Genomic DNA, 20,076 nt, shown 5'->3' with positions numbered 1-20,076 from the left:
CAGAGAAAAAGAGAAAGAAAGATACATTTAATTAGAAAACAAAGGGGTATAAGGCAAATATGTCAGTGATCATGACAGATATAAACAGATGAAACACATCTGCTAAAGGACACATTTTCACATTGGATTTAATTTTTTCCATTCATTAACTCATTCCAGAAATAATTACTGAGTACCTACTATGTTCTAGGCACTTGTCTAGGCCTTGGAATCCAGCTAAAAGCTATTCACAAAAGACACATCTAAAACCAAAGACACAAAAAAGTTGAAAGCAGAAAATTAGAATAAAATATACCAGGTAAGTATTCACTAAAAGCTAACTTAGCAATATTAATTTGAAACAAAATAGGCCTTAAGACAGAAACTTGGCAGTAAAGAAATTCTTGACAAAGGGAACAGTTCACCAGGAAATAGAACTCTCCTGAACCTATATGCATATTACAGTATAGCCTCAAAGTCCATAAAGCAAACCCTGCATCATTATAGACAGATATGGACCAGCCGCAATCATAGTGGCAGATTGTAATCACTTCTCCCAGAAGGTGTTCAAACAGACAAAAAAATTGTGAAGGATATAGAAGATTTGACCAGTTAATTATGGACCCTTGCCTCTCATAGCTTTTCAACCACATACTTACAGGAATCAGTCATATACCCTAGCCACAAAGGAAATACCCAAAGGCACTAAAGAACTGATGTTATACAGGTCACATTCTCTGATGTCAGAGCGATGAAGCTGTGAGTCAATAATGGAACCATTTCCACACAAAAGTCATGTGTTAAGAAAATTTCTAAATATACTTCTAAATAATTAATGGGTCAAAGAAAGAAGACTCATGGAATTATAAAAGATTTTATAACTGAATGATGACAAAATGTGATACAGCGCAGAGCAACATAAATATGGTTACTGCCCCAAGGACCTCTTCATAGCACAGGGGCACTTTAAGAGAATGGGCTTAAGGCAGCAGATGGGTGCCCTGGAAACTAGGGCAGGTGGACAGAAGAAGAGGTGCCATCATGCTGGACAGGATTACTTGTCAATACTTTTTATTCCTTCCCGCTTTTGCTTATGTTTTTTGTCTCTGTCAGGAATGCTCTTCTTCCCCTGCTTACCCTCCAACTGGCCTCCCCACCTCTAACCTCATCTGGTGAATTCTTTTTTAGACTTGAAGACCCAGTTCAATGATCATTGTCAGTTGTCACTGACTCAGCTTACCCTTGGCTCCCAAAGCATTTCTTTTTTAGAGCACTATTTATCTGTGTAGATGTTTCTCCTTTACTCGCTATAAACTCTAGACAGCAAGGGCTGTATCCTGACCATCTTCCCCAAGGCAGAACCACACTCAATGGGTGCTCCATAAGTCTTTTTAGAGAACCCCTTAGGACCTTCGTCTCTACCCTATGTCTTTAATTAGCTGGGGCATTTCAGACTGTGGCCCGCCTGCCACGGTGGGAGGGAAGACCCCCACGCTGGTTTCCAGAGGTGTTCCACAAAAGCTCCCACCCTTTCCATGCCAGAGAGAGCCAGAGAGCCCCATCCCTACCGGGGAATGGCCCTCACAGCTAACGTGCAATGCCACCCCAAAGCAAACCACTTGAAATCAGAGCCCAAGATGTTTAGCAGATTTCATATTCTAATTTGCCCCCTGGAAGTCTGTAAATTTGGACATTTGACCTGAATCCTATCTGGAAACTGGTGCTCACCTGCTTTTGCAGAAAGAAGATTTCACTCTAGGCAAGGGAACACCTCATTAAGGACTGTCATTTATCTTCCCAGGGCGCTGATTGCCTGGTACGAACTGAGTCTGAAAATGCAAATTCCTTCTCGGGGAATGAGTATGGCAGCTGACATTGCAACATCACTCAGAATAATTTGAGAGCAATTCTTTTATTATTACTATCATCATCATTACCATTATTTCAACCTAGCAATTAGGTTAATATGATTTAGTCCGCGTTTTCAGCAAATTGCTATAGTGTGAAGGACTGTGTGTGTGTGTGTGTGTGTGTGTGTGTGTTTAGGATTACTATCCCATTTAAGGGGTTAATGCTTTAAGCACACATGTGTGCCCCAGGCTGAAACCTGATGAGTGAGAGGGAGCCATGAAGAAGGAAGGGCTCCTAACCATACTTTTCCTTATTAATATGTAGGTAACCAACATGACTGCCTAATAAAATATAAATATAAAACCTTTATTATATAACCTGGTCTGTGAGGCCACAGTAGAGCCAGGCGTACGCGTCAGTGTCTCAGCACCTCCGGCGCATCCTGGCATTCTCCATGGCTGAGCACTGTGGCAACCCCAAAGAAGGCTAAGATGAACTTGACTTCAGCACATGGAAGCCGCACTTGTGGTTTGTATCCCTGAGAAGCCATTGCTCGATTTACTATCACATCTCCAATTACCCAGTGCTTTACCACACCTGGTGAACCAGGGAGGGCATGAACAGCATTAGATCCCTTCCATGGAGAGCCAGGGAGCATCCCTGAAAAAGTGATGAATCAGCGAGACCTGAATGTGAATCCTGTCTGTGTGACCTTGCTGAAGTTGCTAAACCTCTCTGTGTCTGTTTGCTCACCCACAAAATGGGGGCTATAACCCTCTCCCCTGGTAAGGTGGTTTATGAGTGTTAAACAGGATAAAGTTCCTGTATCCCCATATGCACATGCATTTAGGCACTCAGTAAAGAGTAGCTATTTTGTTGTGATGGCCATTCTTTTCTCCTTAATTCACGTCATCTTGTTTCCTAGCTCCCACATGCTGGCTCAGTGCCTGCCCCGGGGCTTCCATGGTGCTTGCTGGCCAGGGCCTTACAGAGCCTCCACGGCCAAAGGAACTGTCCTGAAGACATCCAGGAGGAGGCACCCCACCCCTGTGGAATCTCTCTCCTCTCTCCCCCTGGCCCTGGGCAGTAATTTGAGATGTCAGGCTGGACATTTCTCTTAAAGGACAATGTGTTTTCAGGTGCTGCTGGGCAGCAGCGAGCAGTGTCCCTTTCCTGGGGACTCCCTGTCGATCTGTAGTGTTCCTCTGCAGGCACTCATGTGACAGGCCTCTATACCCCATTATGCCCCACCTTTTTAGAGACTGTGGCTCGAACTGAAAGACCGGGGACCATCACTGCAATGGCAGTGTCCCTGTCCAGAGAGTGGACGTAAAAGATACATAAATAGGGACGCCTGGGTGGTGCAGTCGTTAAGTGTCTGCCTTCGGCTCAGGGTGTGATCCCGGCGTTATGGGATGGAGCCCCACATCAGGCTCCTGCGCTATGAGCCTGCTTCTTCCTCTCCCACTCTCCCTGCTTGTGTTCCCTCTCTCGCTGGCTGTCTCTACCTCTTCAAATAAAAAGAAAAAAAGATACGCAAATAATTTTGTCGATGGTTTAATCCCCCACCCTTCAGCTTACCTTTTAAAATGTGGAAATAATACAGAGGGAGAAAACAGAGCGGAAAAACTATAGTTCTGCATTCTAGCATTCAGCAATATCTCTTACGTCTTTCTTTTATGCATATTTTATTCTGCATGATAATGATCATCCTAAGTGTTTAATAGCCATGGGTATATGCCCTGATTCTTCCATTTAATTTTACGGAGTAAGTTTCACTTTAATAGTCACCTAATATTCCACAAAGAAGGACACATCATGATTCATTTACCACATCACTGGAACCCTAGCCGGCCGCCAGAACATTTGCTTATGGCATTTGTAAATCTGTAAATACTTGCAAGTGGCACTATGACATAAATCAGGTTTTATCTGCTTCGGGACTAATTTCAGGAATTATTTTCTAGAAGTGTAAGTAGAGAGTGAAATGTAAGGCTCTTGACACATATAACTACACTGATTGCCCAAAGGGTTACATCAATATGTACTTCTGTTCCCCCTAAAGCCCCCAGCATCTTTAGCGGATGCCTCAATTAAGCAGAACACTGGCTCCCCCACCAACGTGACTCCCATACGCTGAGTACAGGAGGTGACATTAGGCTGTAAATGAACAAACTTTTTTAATGTATTGGAAAAACTGTGACACATAAAAAAAAAAAAAACACACGTTTCTGTCAATATTATTATTTAGGACCTGGCTAAAGAGTGTGTTGAATGAAGTTGTTGTTGTTTGTTTTTTTAAATGTGTTGGGTCAAAGAAAAACTGCTATGTATTAAGATTTCGGACTGTATACTTTTTTTTTTTAACGATTTTATTTCTTTATTTGACAGAGAGATAGCACAAGCAGGGAAAATGGCAGGCAGAGGGAGAGGAAGAAACAGGCTCTCCACTGAGCAGGGAGCCCAATGTGGGGCTTGATCCCAGGACCCTGAGATCATGACCTGAGCCGAAGGCCGACATTTAACCAACTGAGCCACCCAGGGGCCCCAAGACTGTGCACTTTTATGATAGAAGTTGTCATAACAGAGCAGGAACCTGTGCCCTGGTCAAACAGGCGGGGCCCAGAGTGCCTTTAGAAGGACAGGGGAGAGGGAAGAAAAGTGAGTGGAGGAAATTGCTTTCCACACATAGGGCCGTGTGCTAAGAACAACACAGAGACCCTTGGAGGTCTGAGAGCGAAGCAAGGGCAGCATCTTAATGTTGTTACCAGACACTGCTACCTTGGTGGAAGTGAGGGGTCTAAGAAATTGAAGGGGCCAGAGCCCACCTTAGGGTACCAGATTCCACCATGGAGGTTTAAGGCATGGAGAGGAAGGAAGAGAGATCAGGCAATTCACAGGGAAATCTTGTAAACTAATTCAACAGTTTCACAATCTTGCCTTGAAAACAGTAATGCCAAATGAAAGCCAGAGGCTGGGGTCTGTTTCTGCTGCTGAAACTTCCAGGTGCGTGGCAAGAGCGTGAGCTTCGGATCTGCCGGACCTGCATTCAGATCCCGATTCTGCCATTCCGTGCCCAGTTTTGTAACTTTCAATGGCAATGGTAGTCCTACTGATTTCACAGCGCCAGCGGAAGGAAGTGATGGGTGTATCTAGCTCGGTGACCAGAACACAGACAGGATCCAACACACGCCAGTAGTAAGAGCTGGGGGAAGAGGGGTGCAGGAAGGTGGAGGCATGTCCAGTGGTGAGAGTAGGGAGAGTAGAAGAGGGGGATGTGATACAGTGCTGAGTAGTAGCAGTTCCACTGGTGGCAATTACGACCCTGGTAATTCATGACTGTCCTTCACACAGCTCCGAAGATATCCTGCCTCACCCAATCTCTACCAAAGGAGTCCCAGCAGAAGAGAGGCGCCTGGCCAGGGAATTCTGTGTACCCACTGACTTCCAAAGGCCTGGGACTGGTAAGAACTACCGAGACCCTATAATCCAATAGTGTCCCCCCCCCCACACAAAACTCACATCCACCTGAATCTTAGAATGTGACCTTATTTAGAAATGAGGTCTTTGCAGATGTAATTAGTTAAGGATCTGGTTGAGGGGTGGGCCCCAAGTCCAGGGATGGCATCCTTATAGGAAAAAGGGAGGACACACTGAGACACACACAGGGAAAAAGGCCATGTTGAGGTGGAAGCAGAGATTGGAGCCACCACACCAAGGAATACCAGGAACCCCAGAAACTGGAAGACAAGGCAGCATTCTCCCCTAGAAGCTTCAGGGGGAGCGTGACCTGCAGTCACCTTGATTTCAGACGTCCAACCTCCAAACTGTGAGAGGATAAATTCCTGTCGTGCTTAGCCACCTGGTTTGCAGCAATGTATTGCCGCCTTGGGAAATGATACCCCAATCATCTGGCTTTACAGAGGAGGAAACCGAGTCCTGAGAAGGGTCATCACTGTCCACCCACAGAAACACAGCTGTGAGACAGGAGCCCCAGCCAGTGCCCTGACCCCCTCCAGGGCTCTTTCCTTGTTTTAGAGAATCCTCCAAGCCTCGGACATGCGACTTTACATCTAGGTCAGGACCAGAGAAAGGCCCGTTCTGACAGGGCTGTTTACCCCACTGGGCACCTGTCCTCCCCAGAGAGCACTCAGTGAGGGGAACCCGCTCCTCCTGGAATGACTTCCTGCTCGCTTGCAGCTAAGAGCTCTGACTGGTTCATCATCCTGAGACTGGGGAGTACGGGGGACCCAGTAGGAGAATGCAGTGCCCCGGGGTGGATGGCACGATGCTCCCCAGGCCGTGACAAGGGGTCGAGGGACACGGCCTGCAATGGTGATGATGTCCAGCAGGGAGGGAGCCAGCCTCAACTTCCTCCTTCCTAAGCAGGGTCCGGAAGAGCAACGGGAAGTTGACCTTGCCCTCTCAGAGTCGGACCTGACATAGATCATTTAACTTCTCGCAGCAGCCATGGAAGGTCCGTCCTTTTATCAGCAGCCCATTGCAGACAGGAAGAAACTGAAGGTTAAAGCAGAAACAACTTTGGTGGGCCAGGATTTTTACCCAAATCTCTCTTAATTCCACAGACCACAGAGTTCTTCTGTTCTCATGTGTTGTGCCACACTTTGCTGTGAAATTAGCCAAATGAATTTTTTTTAAAAAGATAACTGTATCTAGATTATCTCTTCACCTTAGCATTTTAAATTAAATATATATTTTCCTTTGTTTGGGGATGGGAAGACTAGTTCATAAAGTAGCTGGCGAGCAACATAAAGATATATTAAATCCCTAAGCAGGGGGGACCTGAATGTTCTATGTGGTATTCAGAAATAAAGAAGGCAGAGAAAGGATGAAATAAGACATAGGCTGTGGGCACCAGAATGGACCTCGGTGGTTAGCAAGCTCACCCCCCTCCCCTGTGTAGGGAAGACCCAAGAGGTCAAGTGAGTTGAGAGCCATGAGTCCGGACAACGCTTCAACCTCACCTTCCACCATACGCATACCACGCCCTCACCACGTGGAGCAGCCTGTCCAGGCTTTGGGCTTTGCTCATGCTGTTCCCTCTGCTTGAAACAACTGGAAAGAACAAGCGCTAAGGCTGCTCCAAGTGCTGTACACACCTCTAATTTCATCTCTGAAACGACCTCCTCGTTAGGTACTCTTACTGGCCTCCGTTGACAGCTGCAGGAAATGGAGGCACAGAACAGTTAAGTAACCCACCTAATACGTCACAGCTAATAAGGAGCAGAGCAGGAATTCCAGCCCAAGGAATCTGATCCAAGCCCTTGCTCTTTTCTACTGAATTCTGCTTTCTAGAATGCCCTAGCCGCTTTCTCCCAGCCTCTGTTCAGTTCATTCCTATGGATATCTCAAAGACCTGTAGTTCAATGGTGCTCAATTTTTTCTGTCTGAAGACTTCATGCCAGAGAAGGACTAGGTACTCCTGGGGTCTGGAGCCATGGCCTGGAGGAGCCTGTCATGGAGGAAAAATGTCTTTGCAGTCTCCTGTTTTCATTTAAAAATTCATCCCAATGTTGTACTCTCTACATAGTATTTGCACGTGTGTTTCATTGATAGAACAATGTTTTTAGTTACTTACCGCTGAGTAAGCTGATGCTGTAGAGAGAGGCACCAGGTTTGTCCTCTGACTTTACCCAGCCCACCACGCAAGCCCCACACCCTCCAGGAATATGACATCCCCCTTAGCCCCAGCACCACTTCCCCAGGCAAAGCTACCCCAAGTCTCCTCCCCCAGGCTGATCTAGTGCCAGTGCTCACCGAGCATTCAACACACACTTCTCATTTCCAGAACCAACTGTCAACTCTTCCATCCCCTAAGATAGTGACTCAGTCCTTCCTTGAGTAATTAAGGCAGCTGCCATTAGGAGCTGTTAGTTCTAAGAGGCGCCAGGCAGGGCAGGCAAGAGGCCAAGTGCAGCCCTGCAAAATGACGTGGCATCCTGAGGAAGGCAGAGGAGTGCCATGCCTGTTGAGGACACGTGGCCTTACTCAGTGAAGAGCTGCTAAAGTTTATCAACCAGCTCTGGGTGGGGGGAGGGGAATTCTAATGGGTGACATTTGCCAATTTCCATGGTGTCAATATTCCCATCATGGCTGACTTCTAACTACCAGTGTGATGTCACTAAAGCTGGAGTTGGATAGTGACACCCGGAAGTAGTGCACACACAGTATCTCGCCACACCGAGGCAAGAGATGGAAATGACTTCGAGAACATAGATGATACTAGAGTAAAACCATTAGAAGGTACTGCATTTTTAGTACTTATTTAATTTGTTTCTAGTATGATGTATTTGCTTATATTTATATAATTTACTACTTCAGAATGATAATGTTTAACAACCGGCTTGCAAAATTCCTAAAAATGTACCAACCAGCTCTTGTAAGCTAGGTTGGGCTACCTCCAGCACTCCACTAAATGGCTGGATTTGTCTTGCATGGTTTAAACAATGCTATCTCCCAAAATTAATGATTGTCTTGGGGAGAAATATATATTCATATTCAATAGTTCTACTAGATCATGGAACCCATTTGTTTGCAGCCACACTGGTGGGAATGTTGAAAAGAAATCCAAAGAGAAGAATCCTTATCTTCTGGTGCCCATGGGCTGCAGGGCTTGGAGCTTCTCCCGCCTTGGTCCTGGCTGGTCCCTAGGATCTGAGGGGCCCTGAGAGGGATCGGAGATGAGAGGGTGGCTGAATGGGAAATACTCCAGAATGAATGTCCAGGGCAGAGGTGTCAGAGGATGGAAGTTAGAAACTTCAAATAGAGAGGAAGAGAGGATTCCCAAAGGAGTTGCATAGAGATCTGAAGACCTGGACTTGCCAAAATATAGGAGAAACTCAGGGTTTGGTAAAATAGGCCAGGTGTAAAGGGATGTCATCAGGGACCCCTGCTTGTGATAGACTTAGATTTAAATGCCTTTCCTTTAAGATTCAGGGGACAGTTTAAATTAACAAGAAATTGGGTTTTTCTTCCCCTATGTCAGAATAGGGGAAGAACCCCTCAGAACCCATAATAGTTGGAACCCTTCAGTAGAGAATTCAGCTCATGCCTGTTCAGCATGATGTGGCTATTTTAGGAAGCCCAAAAAGATGGGGTAGCAAAGGAATACTCATCTAGTCACTGACCTCAGACAAGAGGGACCATTAGCTTCTCAAGTGTCCAGTGGGTGGCTTGGGGTTCACGGAGGCAGACCCACAATACCAGGAGAGGCCCTGAGAGGACAGACAGATAACCCAACCTTCGCTCGCTCCTGTAGATGAGTGGAAGCTGCCTTCTGAAGGAGGATGGGAGGGACCCCCACGTCTTCGTAGCTTCCCCAACTCTCCCCAGCACATGATACACCATTGTTGCTTTCCTTGTCTGCTTCCTCTCTTAGATCCTACACTCTTTGGAGGGAAGAGAAGATGTCATTCCTAGCACAGGCTTGGTATGCAGTAGGTACCCAATACATGTTTGAGGCTATAAATGTGATTCCAAAAGGAGGTACCTTCAGTCTCCTCATGAAAAGAAAACCCAGAGCAGCTGGACTAGAACCAGTGGTGAGGCAGCAATGAGCAAGTGAGAGACGCCAGCCCAGGAGCTCATAACAAAATGTGCTGGTCAATGAACAAACATCATGGCAGGCCCCTAAGGAGCTCAAGGCCCTGAAGTTGGTACTGGGAGAAGACAGAGAAGGAGAGTCAATCCTGGCCTTCAGGGAGTTTCTTGAGGAAAGGAACCGTGTACACCTGAGGGGATCAAACCAGTCCAAGGTGAGTTCATGGGCATCTCTGTGAGGTTGGGTGACACCTAACATCTCAGGAACAGGACAAGGATTCTGCCCAGGTTTCTAGCTCCTTCACCAGTGCTGGCCTCTCCCCTCCTCTCTGGACCAGGCAGAAGTGCTAAAGAGGACTGGCAGGGTCCCCTCGAACTGAGGAGACTTTGTTAACATGTGGGATTATCACGGGTCCCTCCAGGGGTGGCAGAGATAGCTGGAGGGGAGAAAGGAGGAGAGGGAAATGAGGTAGCCCAGGGGAAACGGGGGGGTGGGAAAAGGTAAGTTATACATGGGGCAATGCACCAAAGGTCTGGATGGTGCCTCGGGTTAAGTAGGAGAGCAAGGTGGACCAATGCTGGAGAGCCAGCTTGGGCTTCGTAACCCAGAGCCTTGAGTGCCCCACTAAGAATCTGGCACTTCCCAAACCAGTTCCTTCATACGGTTCGGAGGAGGAGGGAGTTAACATTTATTTGTGTCATTATTTAATTAATGTGTGTCTTTCGCAGCCCCAGGGGGTGAGGGGGCTGGTTTGGCTCACCACAGCACTCCCTATGCCTGGAGAAGTGCCAGGTATGGAGCAGGCAGTTAGTAAGTGTTCATCTAATAAATGATGGGCTTTTCAATTTGTATTTCTTGATAGATTCCAAGGCAGCCTCAGGAGCCAGGCAGGCACAGCCAGGAAGTGCCAAGCCTTGCAGCAATTCCTCCTCTAGTCCTCAGTAGCTCATTTGAAACAAGAGTTCCTTAACTAAAAAACAGAATAAGTTTAGCACCCATTGGAGCAGTGCTCTCTAAGACCCTCATGGCCCTGTCATTGTGGGCATCTCTAGTGGCCACAGCACCCAGAGGTCTGCGTGGGGAAGGGTCAGGCCATATGCTTCTCTAGGTCAACCTGTCTCTCCTGCTGGTTGGACCAGGACATTTGCCCACTTTGGCACCTTTCTCTAAGTTCAGCACCTGGTCCCCAAAAAGGGCCTCTCCTCTCCTGTTGACTGAGGCCCCAAGAGAATGACTCTCCAGTCCCTGCTCTACCCCAACAGGCCCAGTGTGCTCACCCCCGCAGGCCAGTGGATGCCCTACCCCTGCTGGAAGGTCACCCCCAACCATGCCACCTCCCTCCAGCTCCCTGGATTTTCCAGATCGAGACTCAGAGCGGCCAAGTCCATTGAAAAGAAAAAATGTATATATCCTCCCTCCATGCCCAGACTCCTCACACTTGAGCTGGGGAAGTGCCAACAAAAATATCATGATGTCATCCCCCCGCACCACTGATCCTGTTAATCCCTTTTCTGCCAAATATCAAGTCTTGGTTTTTATTTAAAAGTTATTTTATTGTCAGAGGTTGGTTAGAAGCCTCTGAGGGCTCTGCTGGGAAACCTGGTGGTGTCTTTGATGTGTAGAGTGCTGCAGAGACCTCAGCCCCCTGAGCCCCAACATGGAAAGAAATGGGATTTGCAGAAGGCTGGGAAGCCAGAGGAATGCTGTGTCAGACAGTGTGCTTTACCAATGGCATCTGGTTTTGCATTTCGCAACCAGTGTACCTCTGCAAGGCAGCCTGTGAGGAAGGATTTCTCAGCCTCTAAGGGGCCTGGGAGGAGCACCACAGTCCCGTTCTGGACCACCACCTTTCCTGACGCCATCACCATGAAGGAACAATCTCCCCTTTGCTGGGGTGCCTGCCCCCACTCGCACTCCCATCACCAGGTATCCAAATTCCAACCTATTCTAGATGGGCTGCCTTCAAGAGGCATGGTGGACCTGGGGCCAGGAGGCATAGGTTTGAGGCTCAGCTTTGGGCCACTTCACCTCTTTGGGCTTAGTACCTCATCTGTATGACAAAAATATGAATACCTGCACTACACCATATATGACCACCCAAATGCCCAAATGAAATCATGTAGCTCCCAGAGCTCTACAAACTATGAAGAGCCTTGTACTAAGGCCAAGCATCACGGCAAGTTGGGTAAAGTGCAAAGAAGGGCTGGAGTAGTGAGGGAGCTGGAGGTGTGTGCAAGGGGGTGATTCCAGTGAAGGACCATGGAATCTAGGACAGAGAGAAAGGGAAATGAAGCCAGAAGAACACTCATGGGTAGTGAGAAAGAACTGGGCCCAGTAGGTCTGTGTTCATGAAGAGGACAAAGAATTGTTGTAGCAAGGCTTGAGGAAGCTGGAAGGACAGGAAATGTTGGCCATAGATTGAGATGCCGGGTTTGAGATTTGGGAGGTTATGCCCTTTTTGTGTTGGGAAGGGAGTGGGCAGCTGAGGTCTGAAAGTGTTCTTGGCAACGAGGTTCAAATTGGGATCCTAGAAAAACAATCCTCAAGGATGATGAAGTCCCAAGAATGATGAGGGAGTTGAGGTGCAAAGGGCATCTAGGAGCTCAGGAACCAAGGTGGTTAATGATTGAGTGGCTTGACCAGGAGACCTGGAGAACATCAGGGAAGGGGAGGGAGCTGAATGGTATGAGCCTAAAGGAGCAGGGGCTTTCACAAGATGAAGGGGAGTATAGGAATGGCTTGGGGAACCAGGAAGATTTTCAGACTGATCCCCAACTCTGAGGGAGGTATAGTGTAATAGCAGCCCCCAACTGAGAGGACAACAGGCTGAGAAAAAGGAATGTTCCAGAAAAGGCGAAGGGTACAGAGGATTTATTATCATGGAGCAGTGAGAAGATGAGGGAGAATAAGACAGAGGCCAGGCCAGTGAGAAGATGAATAGAGTAGTGTGGGGATGGAGTCTGGGAACCAGTGGGTATAGGAAGAGGCCTGGGATCCTAGCTGAGGCTGAGGAGAATGGGGATGGATAGGATGGATGTCAACCCCATGGTCACAGTGGGGTGAGGACCCGAAGCTGAGGGCTTCCCACAGTGGCTTGGCCACAGCATGGGTCTGGGCAGAATAGCCTCGAGCCAGCAGCACTATCCAAGGGCACTTCCATGGACCTTTCGTGGTGGGTGGTGGATCTTCAGAAAAATGCTCCAGTGGGGCTTGTGAGAAGGGATGATGGCCCCACGGGGGGGGGGCCCAACCAGTGACTAGATGAGTTCTGAAGTTCAGCCCACCTCGGCCACTCTGACTCATGCTTCACAGTTGTCCCAAGGACAGGCCCCAACACTGAACTTGAGGCTGTTGTCATTGCTCAGTTTCTAATTTCAGCTAGCTATAACAGGCATGCAAGTGCCTTGGCCACAAAATGCTGAGAAAGGAAGTGTGTACCCCAGCCTTCCCCAGAGGTCTGAGCACAGCCACCCGAAGGCCACGCCAGAGGGAATCAGAAGGGGTCTGGACTGATGGAGAGGAGGGAGCATACAGAAGCCTCTCATTCACAGGGCTCACAGCAGACTGTGGATCAGAGATGTTAAAGCTAGCGGTGATACTGCTACTTCTGCTGCGAGTAATGGCCACTAGTACTTATTGGGTGCCTTCTGTGTGCTAGGCATATGACATGGCCTGGCTCATTTATTCTTCACACCAGCTTAGGGGTGTGGTATTCTCACCCTTGCTCTTATGGATGAGAAAAATTGAGTTCCACAGAGATGAGGAACTGGCTAGGTGGTGGGGACTTAACCCCCACACCACGTTGACCTGACTGTAGAAGACTTTCTTTTCCAGGGATGAGAAAATTGCAGCTCCATCACAGAACATGGCCCATCCTAGGACACTCAGAAGGTCAGGGGCAGAGCAGGACTGACGCTCAGGTCTCCTGACTGCCATTCCACAGTTCTCTCCATCCCACCATGCAGAGACTAGAGTATCCATCTATTTCCCTCTCCAAAGACAATTTCCACCATGTACGAGTACTCTTATGTGAGGTGAGATGTGTGGTATCCAGCCTCTGAGAGAGTTCACAATGAATCTCACCTTTAGGTATTCACCCTGTGTGTAGTCCATCCCTGCCTACTGGGTAGCTATAGGATGCTATAGAAATGACAGTGTGCTTTCTCTCAGGGAAGCCAGCTGCCATGTTGTGGGGACCGCAAGCAACCTATGGAAAGACCCAAGAGGGATAGAAGTGAAGCACTGACTTGTAGCCTTGTGAGTGAGCCACCTTGAAACCACATTATCCAAAAAAAAAAAAAATTCTTTAAAAAAAAAGGGGGGGCACCTGGGTGGCTCAGTCGTTAAGCATCTGCCTTCGGCTCAGGGCGTGATCCTGGTGTTCTGGGATCAAGCCCCACATCAGGCTCCTCTGCTGGGAGGCTGCTTCTTCCTCTCCCACTCCCCCTGCTTGTGTTCCCTCTCTCACTGGCTGTCTCTCTCTCCATCAAAAAAAAAAAAATTAAAAAAAAATCTTTGAAACTACATCATCCAGCCCCTCTCAAGCCTTCAGGTATGGCAGCCCCAACATTTTGACCTCATGAAAGAGCCTAAGGCAGAACCCATGTCTGGTATTTTCCTTATAACCATCTTTGCTGCAAGCGTGTTTGCCACATAACTAATTATCCATAAGACAATTTTAATGTAAAAAATAAGAGCACAAAAAACAAAGGAGGGACACTCATTAAAAAGGACATAATAAAACATGAAACGTGAATAATAAGATTTTTAAAACTTCAGTGTTAAATGCAAAATATTTGAATACATTTAAAATATGTATAGATTCACAGCAATTCCGTACAAAAAAGGGTTTATATTGTAGATTTTATCTAAGCATTTGTCTCTGTTGTCTTTCATTCATAACATCAAAACTACATTTTGTTTCCTTTTTGATTCATCTCCTTGTTCAGCACACACTTTTCTTTTTTTGCTAAAATTTCTGTCTTCATTAAGAGAGGTATTAGTTTCCAAATACTAGGATGTATATTTGTAACTGAGCTTTGAGTTGCTTCGTGAAAGCCTTCTACTCTGGTGAGCTTTTCTGTTCACGTCTGTCACATGTCCATTGATAGACATTTTAAAGTTCCGTGGGAAATGTAGGTTCAAAATTCTGAGCCACTGTATAAACCATAATGAGGGCTGAGATTTCCATAATATAAAAACAGGAGTACTGTTGTCACTGGGGAAATGAAACCAATCTGTCCACTGGTGACAAAACCAGCAAACTGTCAAAACAAAATGTCAACCAGTTTTTTTTTTCTTTTACAGCAATGTTGCCTGACCACCAAGGAGTTATAAGGCGAACATGCTTGTGGCTTGCAGTGAAACTGCCTCGACTGCCAGAACCACCAAGCTAAGCCATTCCTAGATTCCTGTCCTACAGAAACCGTGAGAGATAATAATTGTTTACTGCTTTGAGGCATCACATTTTGGGGTAATTGTTAAACAGCAACAGGTAACTAACACGGGAGGGCAGACCTCTATTGGCTTACATCTCAGGATTCGGTGAGATTCTCCTTGATAGTTCTACTCTCTGTCCTGTTGGAAAGTCCTGCATCTTGAGAGAGGTAGGGAGAAGCCATGGTGCCTCCTTGCCCTCTACAGAGCTGGGGACAGAGACTAGACAACCAAGGCTGCGTCTCTGGCTCTCAGTTGCGCTAGCCAACAATGCTTTGACCATCTCTACGAGGAATCAGCAAAGTGTTCCTTAAAAGGCCAGAGAGAAAGTATTTTAGGCCTTGCAGGCCACATAGGATATTTGTTACAACTACTCAGCTCTGCCATTGTAGTGCAAAAACAGCATTCGACAACGCACCGTCAGGCATTTTCTAATAAAGCTTTATTGATAAAAACTGGTGAGTGATCTAAGGGCCATAGTCTGCCAATCCCTGGTGTACACAGAGGGGAAACACAGCACACGAAGGCCTTTGGTCAGACAGGCTTACAGCGCTGGAAGTTCACTACCCGTAGAGGGAAGGCTATTCCTCAGCTGCCTTACCTTGGGCCCCACGAATGCCTTACCCTTGTCCCAGGAGGCCAAAATATTTGGCATCTCTTACAAACACAGCTACACATGAAAAACAGATAAGGGAGCCCTTGGTTTGCTGAGAATCTGGGAACTTGTCACAGCTGTTACTGAGGAAGTGTCCATACCTGCTGGAAGGTCCATTTCAGCCCCAGTAGAGACTATGTGTCTTCATTGGTTATTGCTTTCATACATATTACCTCTTTTCTTTCTCACCTCTAGTTATTGTTGTGTAGAAATTACTCCAAAACTCAATGGCTCACTCACGTGGCTAGCATGAGGCTGCTTGAGTGTCCTCACAACATGGCAACTGGCTGAGCTCTAGAAGTCACATGTTGTCATATCTACTGTATTCTATTGTTCATATAGGTCAGCCCTGATTCAGTGTGGGAGGGACTATAAAAGAGTAAGAATATCAGGATGCAAGGATCGTTGGAGGCCATCTTGGAGGCTGGGTAGAGTGAGTGAGGTTAATGCCATACTGGGGATGGTCACTACAAAAGCTCACCCAGTTAAGTTTGGTTGTTGCGTGAGTGGGGGGCAAATAGAAGGGACACGATCACCTGTTCAAATATGTATAAGTGACTTGTATTTTTAGGCCCTGTCTTGAGGCACCAAGGCTCCGGTACCAATGGTTGTGGGTTTCAGCTACATTCAACCACACATTTTCCTTGGGGTGCTGATACCACAATCTCGATGCTCTGCCATTTCTCGGAGTCTGCAGTAAATGTTTATCTTTCTGTTTTGGCTTCCCAGCGTCCAAATACTTTCGTAGAGGAATGTCCCATGTGGGAGTCTTCGTAGGGGCAGGCTCCTACCTGGTTCTTCGGCCTTTCTGTCAGTACCTGATCTACCCTACGACTCTCCAATAAACCCCTTCACTGTTTAAATCAGCGACACTCAGAGGAAGCTCACTTGGTGCCAAAGCCACTACGTCTCTGCTGTTGTTGAGGAAACAGCTGCCAAAGCAGAACACCCGCTACGGAGTCGGACAGACCTTGGCTCCTGCCCCAGCCCTGCTGCTTTCATGCGGTAAGTTAATTTCCAACGAACCAGTTAACATCTCTGAACTTGAGCTGCTTCTCCTGTAAGATGAAGAAAGTACTTTTAGCTTGCAAGATTATGAGGATTGGCACGTAGCCCCATGCCTGACACATATTTGGTGCTTAATGATTGCCCTTATATGACAAATGACAATGCTAATGATGACGACAATGGTGGACATGGGCGGTGGTCCCTCCTTATGTGGCCCCTTTCAGGGTTTCAAGAAGAGGCAAAATTACTCCCATCTGATGGCAGGTGTTTCAAGCTACCTTGAACAGCCTGGTCTTTCACTAATAATTGCTCTTTAGAACTCTCAAAGCTAGCCCTGCTTGTGAAGTTGAACAGACTCGTCTCACAAGGAACTTGCTAAACCTCCCCCCACTCACCCAGAGACTAATCCAGAGCATGATCAAGAGACAACCTCCCCCCGCTGCCATCTGCAATGCTTTTCAGATAGGACTCTCCGGGGGCTGTCCTGAGATCCTAAAGCATCCAAGATGGACTACTTCACACCCCACTGTGGTCCTTGCAGTGTGGTCCCAGGTCAACCAGAACTTTGGCCTGGGCCCCTGGCCTGCTGTGTAACCTCGTGGCTGCTGGAGACACATACTAGATGGAAAGCCACACTCTGAGATGCCCCGCTCCAGCAGCAGCGCTTTCCCTTCGCATCCCTTCTTTGAGCTAAGGGGAGCCGTAAAGTTGTGTGTCACCTTTCCCAAGGATTATCCCAAGCCTAGGGTGTTCATGAGAAGTGATTTGCAAGTCTCATCCCAGGCCGCTCTAGGAATTACAATCTCATACCAGTCTGAGTGTGACACCTCTCCTCTGCCCCCAAACCCAAGTCCTGGCGACTGCGTGGAGCCACCTCTGCTGGCTATATGGGCACCAAGGACAAATGGGCAACTGGAAGGTCAGGGAATCATCCTAACACGGCAAGAAGCCTCACTTGTTCTCAGACTCCCTCCTAGAACGTCCCCGTCAACTCTATGGGGCCCCTCCCTTGCCCTCCAAAGCATTAATTTCACACTTAGGACATACATTTATTACATTAACAGCTGACTAACACCCCATTATCTTCCCCTAACTAGAGTATAAGCTGCTGGGAACAGAGGGCCTTCTTACTCTCTTGCTGTCCCCTGCACACCTGGCGTAGTGCCTGGAGATGAATCAGAGCTTAAAAATGTTTCAGGGGCTGCCCCACGGAGGGCGTAGAGCACAGGCTGCAGACCTTGACTCCCACGGCCCAAAAGAGCAAATACTGTGGTGAGTGGAGCAGTGGGAGGCCAAGGCATCTCTCAGGGCAGGTCAGCTGACAGATAGGAACACGCCAGCCCATCACAGCCGGTGTGTTTTTCCAGGTGGCAGAGACAGGACATGTCCTGTACCTGACCAGCGGGACATGACCATCCCTGAAACAGAGCTGAGCCCCAGCAAGTCTGCTGCTCAGAAAGATGGTGCTAGCCTTCCTGCGATTTCAGGCCAGCCAGAGTGAGGTCTCAGGTTACACCCCCTCTCCAGCTCCTCAGCTCTGGATGGGAGCTGCCTTAGGACAAGGCCGTCACCACCACCCCATTAGTGCAGGAAATATTTGCCAGAGAGCGTCACTGTCCAGGAGGAGGCTGACCACTGAAGATCTACATTTCATTTGTTCCAGGACTGTTTTAGTTTAGATAGACTCCTTAATCCTCCCTCCTTCCCAGTCGGCTCAAAGACCTGCAGACTTTCCACACACCCCGCGTCCCTTTTAAGATTAGAAATTGACCTGACAATAATGCCTCCTTGCAATGTCCCTGCAAGCCGTGTACCCCAGTGTGCACTGCCTGGTGTGTTTGCGTGTCAGCACTGGGAGGTGGGACAAGGAGATGGTTTGGTTTCGATTAATAATGGGAATAGTTGCAACAGCTGACATTGCACTAAATATTTGACAAATACCATAAGTAAGCTCAGAACAACCGTATGAGGTGGGAAGGCAACTTATCCCCATTTTCAGATGAGTAAACTGAGGCTTAGGGGCAGCAAGAAACTTCTGAAGCCACCCAACTGGGAAGTGGTAAGACCAGGATTCAAATTCAGGAGTGTCTGGCACCAAAGCACAAGGCCTTGACACTCGCAGTCCGCTTCCTCCCACAGGCCTATGATACATCGGTGGCTGTGCTATACGCAAGAAACATAGGGACGATCAAGATACCAACCTGATCCCCACGTTTTCAACTGAGCCAGGGACACAAATGTTAACATATTTTTAAATTCTTTATTACAATGTGATATTTGTAATAATACAAAAATACATATAGGAGTGGTTCAAAGGCTGGTAATTAATTAATCCCGTCTATAAGGGAAGAGGAGATATTAGGGAAAGCTTCACCAAAGGACACTCCAAAAAATGGAACTTTATCTGTGGTTCAGCTTCTTTTCTGCTTTGAAAGTGTCATCATTAGCCAGAATTCATCCACAGTGCCATCCCTTAATTGCACCATCCATCATCGGGGCAAGACCTGGGCGAAAGGGGCCCCTTCTCTGAGCCCTTGCTTTACTGGGTCTCATATATCACTAACGCAGAATATGGTCATGTCTGGAAGAACACAAGAATGCTTCTGTCATTCAGGATCCTGAGCTCCGCAGGGCCACAGCACAGCCGGTAACCCTAAACATCCACCCTCATGAGTAACACCATTCAGGCCCGGGGAAACACTTCTCCACGTCTTTTGCCTTGGGTCTATGAATCAAAAGGAAAATGTGCCCAAATGCCAGGGTTTGTGGCTTGTGCCGAGGCCAGCATTGGAGATGGACTCCTCCCTTCAGAGGGTGGGCAAGCTTTGAGCAGTGGATGCATAGATATGAGTAAAGGCAAATTAATTATTATATTCTTCCTCTCTGATATGAACACAACAGATTCATTCACGGTGAAGTATCTTTTCCTAGTAGTGCTGAGTGCTTATTTCTTCTATGTTCTAATGTGTGGTTCTGAAGACACTCAAAAGTTAATGCAGTATTCAAAACAGTTACGCATGATAGGTGGAGAATATTTTGTAATAATGAACAAATCATACTTTAAATTTGTATATTTGCAGGCCTAGGCATAACATGCCGAAGCATGATACTAATTCTTTATGTTAACCGCAGGCAGACAATGAAAGCTGAAATTATAAATAGTTCTATTTTTACAAAAGTATTTTTTTTAAGATTTTATTTATTTATTCGACAGAGATAGAGACAGCCAGCGAGAGAGGGAACACAAGCAGGGTGGGAGAGGAAGAAGCAGGCTCATAGCGGAAGAGCCCGATGTGGGACTCAATCCCATAACGCCGGGATCACACCCTGAGCCGAAGGCAGACGCTTAACCACTGTGCCACCCAGGCGCCCCTACAAAAGTATCTTTAAAGATTTAACTACATTTTCAAAGGTTATATAACAATTTTTATCTAAATGTTGATTTTTTAAAGTGTTTTTAAGGAATGAATTTATTATCACTTATACTTTGTCTTTTACTTACAATAGATGGTTTTGCATACTTATTCGCATAAATATATAGTCACTTGAAAACATTAGATGGGTTCACTCCCCACTCCAGCCACAC

General features: G+C 47.1%; 2 long non-coding RNA genes across 3 annotated transcripts in view; one reads left to right on the top strand and one right to left on the bottom strand.

The window, feature by feature from the left end:
* Positions 1 to 20,076, top strand: part of LOC117802357 — a 73,271-nt gene that overhangs the window by 41,391 nt on the left and 11,804 nt on the right. The window contains exons 4-6 of the long non-coding RNA XR_004625597.1: positions 5,185 to 5,294; positions 9,230 to 9,605; positions 14,699 to 16,487. This is a non-coding gene — a long non-coding RNA (uncharacterized LOC117802357). The remainder of the gene's footprint in view (positions 1 to 5,184; positions 5,295 to 9,229; positions 9,606 to 14,698; positions 16,488 to 20,076) is intronic.
* The window catches only part of LOC117802358, a 27,142-nt gene continuing 23,470 nt past the window's right edge, over positions 16,405 to 20,076 (bottom strand). The window contains exon 3 of one of the 2 annotated variants that reach the window (XR_004625599.1): positions 16,405 to 16,540. This is a non-coding gene — a long non-coding RNA (uncharacterized LOC117802358). Of the gene's footprint in view, positions 16,541 to 18,814; positions 19,072 to 20,076 lie in introns of those variants that run through there. The other variant, XR_004625598.1, reaches the window with a different exon arrangement.

This window comes from Ailuropoda melanoleuca, chromosome 5, assembly GCF_002007445.2.
Source record: "Ailuropoda melanoleuca isolate Jingjing chromosome 5, ASM200744v2, whole genome shotgun sequence".
NCBI lineage: Eukaryota > Metazoa > Chordata > Mammalia > Carnivora > Ursidae > Ailuropoda > Ailuropoda melanoleuca.
This window is presented reverse-complemented; position numbering and strand designations above follow the sequence as displayed.